Source organism: Orycteropus afer, unplaced genomic scaffold (genome assembly GCF_000298275.1).
Source record: "Orycteropus afer afer isolate SDZICR_OR568_19922 unplaced genomic scaffold, OryAfe1.0 scaffold00257, whole genome shotgun sequence".
NCBI lineage: Eukaryota > Metazoa > Chordata > Mammalia > Tubulidentata > Orycteropodidae > Orycteropus > Orycteropus afer.
Window position 1 is genome coordinate 498581 of NW_006921844.1, and position 7445 is coordinate 506025.

Sequence of the window (7445 nt, forward strand, 5' to 3'; positions counted from 1 at the left end):
GAAATTCAAATTCCAGTGTCCATTAACAAAATTTTAGAGTAACACAGCCATACTCAATTGTTTACACATTGTCCAGGGCTGCTTTAACTACAAGAGCGGAGGAGTGGAGTACCAAGGATACAGAAAGTACGGTCCCTAAAGCCTATTTACTACCTGGTCTTTTTCAGAGAAGGAAAACAAAAAAAAAAGCGCTGACCCCTCCTCTAAACTACGGTTGCATTACAACAGTTCTCTCCCCAAGGCCAGAAACTCCATTGTGATTACCCAGGACCCCATGGCTATCAGGAGGGAGTTTCAAAATGTAGAGAAGGCAGGTCGTCGCAGGGACTGCTCCAACTGACAGAGCCCTTGAGGAAAGTCGACTCCAACTCCTTACAAATAAGGACCGGAAAAAGAGGCAACCTGTCCGAGGCCACTCTGCACGTTGCTAACAGTGCAAATGGACAAATCCGGGGACTTTCGCCTACAGGTAGGTAGACCAAGGCCGGACCCCTGGTCCCAGGCGGCGCTTACGACTCGAGGGGCGGAGCCTCGGGCCCCGCGGGCTTCTTGTTCAGTGAGCCCAAGCGGCGGGCCTGAGGCTTGAGAGCGAATCCCGGCTGCACTGGAAGTCGGCGCCATCCTCTCCCGGGCAGGAAAGGGGCGGTGCCTGTGTCTTGGGCTCCTTCTTTCCCGCTCGCCCTCGGGCACTGCACCCAGCGTAGGCCTCTCCCTGCCTCAGAGCACTGTTCTCCGCTGCTTAGTTCTAAGACGGGTTTCCAGCTCACGCAGCCAGCTACCTAAGCCGGGGGATTTGCCAAAGATTTTTTTCCCACTTTTTTTCCTTTTCATTTTGCAAAGCACAGAAGACATATACAGCTCCCTAGGGCTCTAAAAGCAGCATTTGATCTTAATGCAGTGGTGGAAATACGAGCTCTGGACTGATAAGGAATCGGGAGGTGCAGCTTAACAGTTCCATCCATCCCACTGCTACCAGGGCTTCCCGCGGGACTGCAATCCGAGCCCGGCTGGCCCCAGCCTGTGTCCCACTTGGGTGAACTGGGCCGGGCTGCCCCAAAGGAATTTAGAAGGCTCCCTTCTCTTGTAGCCTGCAGAGATAATAATAAAATAGCGAACATTTTAAAGGGTATGGCTCGGAATAGGTGCGGTGAGTGTAACTCGATGTGCCATGGAGTCAGTTTGGCCTTTTAGCAACTCTGTACGAAAGAATGAAACATGCCCAGTCCTGCTGCATCCTCACAATCCTGGATGTTATGGTTGAGTCCATTGTTGCTGCCACTGACCCAATCCATCTCATTGAGGGTCTTCCTTTTATAATGATCCTCTCTACTTTACCAAGCATGATGTCCTTTTCCAGGAACTGGTCTCTCCTCATAACATGTTCAAAGTACATCAGACCAAGTCTCACCATCCTCACTTCTAAGGCGTATTCCAGAGGCTGTATGTTTTCCAAGACAGATGTGTTCGTTCTTCTGAGAGTCCATGGTTTATTCAATATTCTTCACCAACACCATAATTCAAAGGCATCAAATCTTCCGTCTTCCTTATTCATTGTCCAGCTTTCACATGCATGGGAGGTGACTGAAAATACCATGGCTTGGGTAAGGCACCTTAGCTTTCAAAGTGATACCTTCACTCTTTAAAGAGGTCATCTGTACAGATTTGCCTAATGCTATACATTGTTTGATTTTCCCACGTTAGGGTTCTATACACCTTATTTCCATGTCCCATGCACACAAAGGTGCCATACCTCTTACTTATATTTTTTAACAAGCTATCCAATCCCATTTATGGGTCATAAGATTCTCATATTTGCATAGTCCTACCCAGTCATTTGGAAGGAATTAAAAAGACTGTGGCTAGAAGGGCCTTATTAAGTAATTCATTGCACCACATCCTCATAGTAAAATGCCTTTGCATAGTCAATAAAAACACAAGTAACCATCTGTTCTGGTTACCGAGTGCCACTCTGACAGGAATATACCACAAATGGGATGGCCTTAATAAACAGCAGTTTATTCTTACAATTTGGAGGCTTTAAGTCCAAGTTCAAAGTGCCAGGCTCTAGGAGCTGGGTGAACGCCCCTCAATCTAGGGGTCCAGCTCTGCCTCCTGCTCCCGGCCCGCTGGAGCTAGAGGCGTTTCTTCACTCAGACAGCTGCTGGCTGCTGAGGCTGAGAAGCCCCAAGGTTGACAAGTAAAAAGGCACAGTCCCGATGTTACCAAACCACATGGCAGGCATTAACTTAAGTCCATTGTAAGTCCCAAGGTCGGCAGAGCATAGCAGGCTACTGAGCAATGACACGGCTACATGCAGGGTCCAAGCGTGCCATAGGCTAGAGACCATTCTCAAAGCTTCTCCTTATATACAGGAAGCAGAACACATACCCAAAGGCAGCTACTCAGCTGCTTATGGTAGATCCCACCATGGAGTTGATGACCAGTCTCATCATGGGGAATAACTACCACCAGCTGCCTAGCCACTCAACCAGGCCCAGACAAGCTGACACACAAACATAACTACCACACCATCTTTCTGGTATTCTCTGCTTTCAGCCAAGATTGATCTAACATCAAAAATGATATCCCTCGTTCCACATCCTCTTCTGAATCCAGCTTGAATGTAACAGTTTTTGAATTATCTTCAACAAAATTCTACTTGTATTTCACATTAATGATATTATTTTATAATTTCCACATTGTCTTGTATCATCTTACTTAGGAATGGGCACACATATGTATCTCTTCCAGTCGATTGGCCAGGTAGCTCTCTTCCAAATTTCTTGACATAGACGAGTGAGTGCTTCCAGCATTGCATCCATTTGTTGAAACATCTCATTTGTCTGTCAATTCCTGGAGCCTTGTTTTTTGCCAGTGCCTTCAGTGCATCTTGGACTTCTTCCTTAAATACCATAGTCCTTGATCAGATGCTACCTACTGAAATGATTGAACACAATGGTTGGAAGTCACTGTAGAATTGTTCAATCTTTCCCCACCAGAAGTCCAGGCTTCTCACAGCATCCATGGGGACCTTGTACCCACAAATTTCAATGCAACTCCTAACATGACTGAAGTTTCTGCCTTCCCTGACCACCCTTCCCTGGTGCACTTAGAAGCCCTCATCTCAGCCCCTCATCAAAAAACTCTGCTACATCCTCAAGCCCTTCCCCAGATGTTAACATCACCTTCCTGGCCTAAAACCTGTTCACCCAGGATCTCTTCAGTTCTTTCAAGGGACATTATTTTTAATCTTCCAATACTTTCTCTAGCCAGGGTCTAGGGGTATTGGGTACAGGTAGGGTGGCTCTATTGCTTGCTCCCTGTGTTGTTGCTGTTGTTAGGTGCTATCAAGTAGGCTCTGACTCATAGTGACCCTATGTACAACAGAACAAAACACTGCCTGGTCATGTCACAATCCTTGCTGTTGTAGCCACTGTGTCAGTCCATCTCGTTGAGGGCCTTCCCCTTTTTCCTTGACCTCCACTTTACTGAGCATCATATCATCATATCATATCCCTTCTGACAGCATGACCAAAGTAAGTGAGACAGAGTCTGGCCATTCTCACTTCCAAGAAACATTCTAGCTGCACTTATTCCAGGACAGATTTGTTCGTTCTTTTGGCAGTCTATGGTATTTTCAGTATTCTTCACCAACACTACAACTCAAAAGCATCAAATCTTCTTCTGTCTTCCTCATTCATTGTCAAGCTGTCACATGCATATGAGGCAATTGAAAATACCATAGCTTGTGTCAGGCGCACCTTAGTCCTCAAGGAGATATCTTTGCTCTCCAGCACTTGAAAGAGGTCCTTTGCAACCAATTTGCCCAGTGCTATACATCTTCTGATGTCCTGATTGCTGTTTCCATTGGCGTCGATTGTGGAACCAAGTAATATGAAGTCTTTGACAACCTCAATCTTTTCTCCATTTATCGTGACACTGCTTATTGGTCCAGTTGTGAGGATTTTTTCTTTATGTTGAGATGTAATCCATACCACAGACTGTAGTCTTTAATCTTTATCAGTAAGTGCTTTGAGTCATCCTCACTTTCAGCAAACAAGGTTGTGTCATCTGCATATCGCAGGTTGTTAATGAGGTTTCCTCCAATCCTAATGCCATGATCTTCTTCATATAGTCCAGCTTTTTGGATTTTGCTCAGCATACAGATTGAATAAGTATGGTAAAAGGATACAACCCTGGCACACTCCCTTCTTGATTTTAAACCATGCAGTATCCCCTTGTTCTGTTCAAATAACAGCCTCCTGGTCTATGTACAGGTTCCTCATGAGCACAATTAAGTGTTCTGGAATTCCCATTCTTCTCAATATTATCAATAATTTGTTATGATCCATACAATTGAATGCTTTTGCATAGTCAATAAAACACAAGTAAATATCTTCTGGTATTCTTTTATTTGAGCCAAGATCCATCTAATATCAGCAATGATATCCCTTGTTTCACATCCTCTTCTAAAGCCAGCTTGCATTTCTGGAAGTTCTCTGTCGATACATTGCTAAAAGTCCTTTTTTAAATTATCTTCAGCAAGATTTTACTTGCCTATGATATTGTTAGATAATTTTCACATTCTGTGGAATCACCTTATGGTGATTGGATCTCTCCCAGTCAGTTGGCCAGGTAGCTGTCTTCCAAATGTCTTGGCATAGACAAGTGAGTGCCTCCAGCTCAGCATCCGCTTGTTGAAACATCTCAGTGAGTATTGAGTTGATTCCTGGAGCCTAGTTTTTCACCAGTTCCTTCAGTGCAGCTTCGATTTCCTTCAATACCATTGGTTCCTGATCATATGCCACTTCCTGAAATGGATGAACATCAACCAGTTATTTTTGACACACTGACTCTGTATATTCCTTCTATCTTCTTTTGATGTTTCCTGCATCATTCAATATTTTGCCCACAGACTCTTTCAACATTGCAACTCTAAGATTAAATTTTTTCTTCAGTTCTTTCAGCTTGAGATATGCAGAGCATGTTCTTCCCTTTTGGTTTTCTAATTATGGGTCTTCACACATTTCATTATAGTAATTGACTTTGTCTTCTCAAGCTGCTCTTTGAAATCTTCTGTTAAGCTCTTTTATCTTGTCATTTCTGCCATTTGCTTTAGCTACTCTTCGCTTGAGGGCAAGTTTCAGAGTCTCTTCTGATATCCATTTTGGTCTTTTCCTTTTTTCTCATCTTTTTAATGACCTCTTGCTTTCTTTATGATGAAGTTCTTGATGTCATCCCACAATTCCTCTGGTTTTTGGTCATGTGTGTTCAATGCATCAAATCTGTTCTTTAGATGGCATCTAAATCCAGGAGGGATATAATCAAGGTCATATTTTGGCTCTCGTGCACTTGTTTTAATTGTCTTCAGCTTCAACTTGAACTTGCATATGAGCAGTTGATGATCTGTTCCACCAAGTCAGCTCCTGGCCTTGTTTTAGGTGAAGATGTCAAGCTTCTCCATTGCCTCTTGCCACAGAAGTAGTTGATGTGATTCCTGTGTACTCCATCTGGCTAAGTCCACATAGGTATTTGCAATGAATAAGTCATTGGTCTTGCAAAATTCTGTCATGCAATCTCCAGTGTTATTTCTATCACCAAGGCCATATTTTCCAACTACCAGTGATTCTTCTTTGTTTCCAATTTTTGCATTGCAATTACCAGTGATAATCAACACATCTTGATTGCATGTTTGGTCAATTTCAGAATGCAAAAGTTGGTAAAAATCAGACTTCCAGTAAGATGGAGGAATAGGCAGACAAGCAACACAGACCCTCTTCAACAACGAAAAGAAAAAACAATTGACAGAGATACAGAAAATAATCCTGGAGCCCTGAGCTTTGAAAGGAACTATACAGACGTGGATTAGGCACCAACTAGCAGAAAAACCTGAAGAAAAACAGTGAGTACAGAGATGGTCAGAGCTGTGGACTGTCAGCTACCCTAACAGGACCAACAGCCTGAATATTTCCAAGAGGTGTTGGGACCTGAGAATTGACCTAAAGATCAGCCCTGGTCACCAGGGGCTGCAGAGATGAGTGTGCTGGTGCCCTGCGACTAGGAAGGGAAACAGCAAGGAGGGAGACAACCTGAGCTGTTGACTTTCTGGTGTCTGGAGGGCACAGCCATTTTGGTTGTTTATACACAGCAGCCATTTTGGATATTTAAAGTGACCGAGGGTGCAGCCATATTGAATGTTTACAAGTGGTAGCCATTTTGAATATTTAAAGTGACTGAGGCCGTAGCCATTTTGAACCTTTACAAGTGGCAACCATTTTGGATTTTAAAGTGACAGCATTCTCCTTTGGATTGCAGGTACCTAAGAATAGGCTGTGTTTGCCAAGGTTGGCAGGGACATGTGAGAGACTGACAACAGGAAAGGAGACAGGTGGTGAGTGTAAAAGTGCTGTCAACTAGTGAATAGAGGAGCATAGCATAGTACCCTGATTACATAGATAACATACAAAGAAAACAAAAATCGTAGGCAAGTCACTCCAACATACAATCACCAATCAGATATAAACACAAAAACCTCACAATGCCTCAGAGACAACAGAGCATCACAGTCCACACAAAGAAGCAAGATAAAGCAGGAGAAAAAAGGGACCAGGATACTGACCCAAAACACACCCCTGAGGAAGACACAGCATTGGAACTCCCTGATAAGGAATTCAAAATAATTATATTTAGAATCTTCAACAAATTGAGAGACAGATCAAGGAAAACACAGAGAAAACCCTAGAACAATTTCAAAAGATAATACAGAAACAAAATGACAAAATAAATGAAAAATTAGAGATGATACAAAATCTACAGACAGAAATCCAGAAGATTAATACTAAATTTTCAGAAATAAATAAGATATTAAATGGGCAAAGGAGCAGAATTAAATCAATGGAAGACAGAATTGAGGAGATTGAAGGCAAATGCCTGAATGCTTCTTTGGAAAGACATCAATCAGAAAAAAGATCAAAACAAAATGAAGAAAACCTAAGGTGCATGTGAGATACCATCAAAAGGAATAACCTACATGTAATCAGAATTTCAGAACAGGAAGACACAAATAAAACCACAGAGAAAATTGTCAGAGTTGTTGGAAGAGAAATTTCCTGGTATGATGAAAGATGAGAATATATCCATTCAGGAAGTCTAACAAACCCCAAACAGAATAGACCCCCAAAAGAAAATCACCAAGACATATCATCAACTCACCAAAACCAAAGACAAAGAAAGAATCATGAGAGCAGCATGGGAAAAGCAAAAAGTTACCTACAAGGGCAACCAATAAGACTAAGCTTGGATTTCTAGGCAGAAACCATGCAGGCAAGAAGACAATGGGATGGTATATATAAAGCTCTGAAAGATAAAAATTTCCAATCAAGAATTATGTACCCGGATCAGCTATTGAAGATGGCGGACTAGGCAGAAGGACTGCACAGACCCTC